Source organism: Tachysurus vachellii, chromosome 3 (assembly GCF_030014155.1).
Source record: "Tachysurus vachellii isolate PV-2020 chromosome 3, HZAU_Pvac_v1, whole genome shotgun sequence".
Lineage (NCBI taxonomy): Eukaryota > Metazoa > Chordata > Actinopteri > Siluriformes > Bagridae > Tachysurus > Tachysurus vachellii.
In genome coordinates, this window is record NC_083462.1 from 2,305,654 (window position 1) to 2,309,405 (window position 3,752).

Sequence of the window (3,752 nt, forward strand, 5' to 3'; positions counted from 1 at the left end):
AAAGGGACGTACCCAACTCTGGGTTATTTTAACCCAACTAGTTGGGTTATAATGTTTAACCCAGCATGCTGGGTTGTGATTTTAACCCAACTATTAGTTAAAAATGACGACACTGCTGGGTTGAATTTAACTCAAAATGGGTCAGAAATTTAAGTGATTAAAATAATGAATCTACAGCAATACTTACTTCGGTAATCCAACCCTGCCCACGGGAAACACGGAAGTATGTGGAAGCAATTTAGGTGATCTAAATAAAATGTTGTCCTTCGTTTTATTAACACACGTTTTCTTATTTTTGTAAAGGATGTCTAGGCTAAAATAGCAAAACTTAAATCTAATATATGTCTAGTATACGGAGCTGATTTCGTGATAACAGCATGTAAAACGCTCGCATTCTATGAAAATGTATCACATCACAGTAAATGCATCACTGACTTCAGTCAGAAAGAATACAAATTTAAAATAGAAAAACATTTCATAACATTTACATCAACCTCAATATCTGAAGATATAAGAATCATCAGTAAGAATCATCAATTACAATGTAATTGCAGAGTAGAAAAGTATGTAGATGTAATAAGAAAACAGTATAAAACTGACTTAATCAGAAAAATTAACGTTAAGAAACTACAAATTTGAAATATGAAAACATTTATAACATTTACACAAACAATCATAAAAATCAATATCCGAACATATAAGAATCATCAGTAAGTTTCATCAATTGCAATGTAATTGCAGTGTTGTATAAGAAAAATAGAAGAATTTAGAATAATGAACATGCATCAAACTGACTGCAGTCAGGAAAATTTACCTCCAATTAAATATGTGTGTGAGATATGAGAACATTTCATGTAACAGTGTACAAGTTAAAGAACACAGAATCCAATGAAGCAGTCAGGTCACATAATAATAATAAAATAAAAACAAAAAAATAAGTTACAGTTTGTCTGCAAAAATGAATTCTCGCAGAACTCTTACTGCTGGTGTCTCCTCCCCAGGAAGTTCATACACCACAGTCTGTCGAAACTGCACACACCAGGGAACAGGGAAAACAAGATAGGTCAAAACACGTCTATAGAATGCAAAATGCTCGTATGAATTAATATAATTTTCTACTGAATGTAAGCAAAGTTACAGCTAAACGAGATGTACAAGCAGAGTGAGAAAGTTATGAAGTAACATTAACTTTACGTTCTGGTTTAACGACAGAAAACCACGATGTTGAAGAAGCTGGATTTAACACTTTCCGTTCCATGCACTGTCCAGTTTACACTTAAGAAAGATCATAAATAACACTGCTTGCTGCCATCAACTAATTACATAGAAAATATTAATGTCAGTCAAAAGGCATTTTTTTCAAGATTTGCTCCTAAATTATCCTAATTATCCTGGGTGTGTCACGAATAAAATGGCGGTGGAACATGTTGAGTTTCAAACCCTAAAGTTATTTAGCTTGAGCAGACCTCAGACAGTCCCGCTTGTTTCAAACTAACCATAGACTGTACAGAAGTATAGGAATTTAAATTTAATCCTGAAAAAAACCTATATATTATATAGTATGCTTGTAGTGAATGAATCTCGTTAGCTGTTGAATTTACCTCACAGTGAAGTTAAACAAAATGTAGAAGCAGAGCGGGAAATTGGATGTCCTAACAAAATACTGTACGTACCATTAAGTAAACTCCGCCGTATTAAAACCTTATCTAACACAGAAATCATTTATGATAAAGTAGATTTAACGTGTACAAAAGTAATATTTAAAAAGCATTTACCCTATTGCACCCAGATACAATGTGTGGAATCAGAGAGGTTTGGCGGACATCTTGTTCCAAGATGGCAGCCAGGTGCAGGGGTGGTTTGTTAGGCTACACACGTGCCCCTTTGTTTAACGTTTTTCTACAAACATTTTTTATCTCATTTTGTATTTTTCAACAATTTCTTATCAATATTAAAGAAATTTTTAGCCAAGGATGGATTTTAAATGTTGGAAAGAGGGATAATGTATCTTGTTGCATATGGCTGCTCCGTTTGTGGCTTCTGATAAGTCCACGTGGTTTTGCTGCCAGTGCTACTGGAAATGAAACACAGACTACATCTGTTAAACTCATGCTCATGGTTGATAGACCTCAACTGAACTTCTTCAGCCAAGGATACCACATTATTTATTCTATCCGCTGGCAAAAAAAGCATCATAAAGGAAAAGAAAGTCATCAGCATGTCAAGGGAAGCAAATGGTATGGTCCAAAGGTTCTACTGATTCTTCTCCTACTCAGCGGCGACATACAGATGAATCCAGGACCATCAATAAACCAACATATAACTGAACCAGTAAGTGGATCAACTGAGTGTAATCCAAGCTGGAGTGTGAGCTGTAGTGCAGAGATCAGTGGGCCTTCAGTGGGAGATGTTGGGAGTTTGGCTAAACTACCCTTGGATATCTTACAGGATGTGCCCATGTTTCAAACATCAGAACTCAGTAACAGTCCTGTCTTTGACTCAGAGAGTTTTGACATGCATCCATGCCAAGGACTGTACCGCCTGACACCCGAGGAGAGGCCTGTGGAGGAGCACACTGCTACAGTCCTTCAGGTATGCACATTGTATAATGCATCTCAGTGTAGTACTGTACATTCTAACCTTTCCTGTCCGTCATCTATGTTTGGTGATGCTATGGATGGGACGCTGAGTGGCTGTGCTGGTGCTGTGGCGGGTGTGGTGGATTGGCATGCGCGGGTTTCTTGTGCCGGTGTTGGCATTGGTGACGTGCCTGGTGCTTTTGGTGTCGGCGTGGGTGTTGTGCGGTCTGTCCATTGGGGATCACGGGGGACGAGTCTGAGGAGCGATGTCTTCACAGTGACGTCGGGTGGATCCGGTGTTTTGTCTGGGCATGGGGTGCATGTTGGGCTGGCTAGACCCTGGGCTATGACTACTTTAACGGTGGGCACTTGACGTGTCCCCGTAGTGATGCAGAATGTAAACAGGAAACAGCTAAATCTAGGGATTGCAAAGAACAGGAAATGTGAGGTGTTTCAGACTGTCAATCATTCACGAACAGTATGGGACCCTAAGGCTAAACCAAAGGGCCTTTTAGGTGGTCATCTAAACATTAGAAGCATAATGTCTAAAAGTGAGCAAATACAGCATTTATTAATGGATTCAAACCTGGACTTTTTATGCTTATCTGACACCTGGCTCAATCAAAATGCTCCATTAGCCGCCCTGAATATCCTTGGTTATACCATCTACAGGAAAGACAGGGAGGAATTAAAGAAGGGAGTAGCCGTTACCGTTAGTCTTTCACTACAAATGTCCTTTGTCCTTGTCCATAATTTACAGGCCTCCCTCGTCAGATAACAGCTTTTATGAAAATTTTGAAAAGCTGTTATAAGAAAGCAATCTTGATAAAGAAATTATTATTATGGGGGATTTTAACATCAACTGGGAAGACGAATCCGCTAGAAAAAAGGCTCAAACAAATTACAGATAGGTTTGATGTAACACAAGTTGTTCGCGGGTCGACACGGATAACAAACTCTTCCAAGACACAGATTGATCTCATATTTACCAATAGGCCGGAAAGAATTGTAAAATCATTTAATATGTTAACAGGCTTATGGGATCATAATCTAACTCTTATCACTAGAAAACGTTTTTATCCTTGTGCTAAAGAAAATAAAGAAATTACTACAATTCCTAAAAGTAAATATCAAAACTTTATAGCTGCAGCTCAAATTCAATGGAATGACATT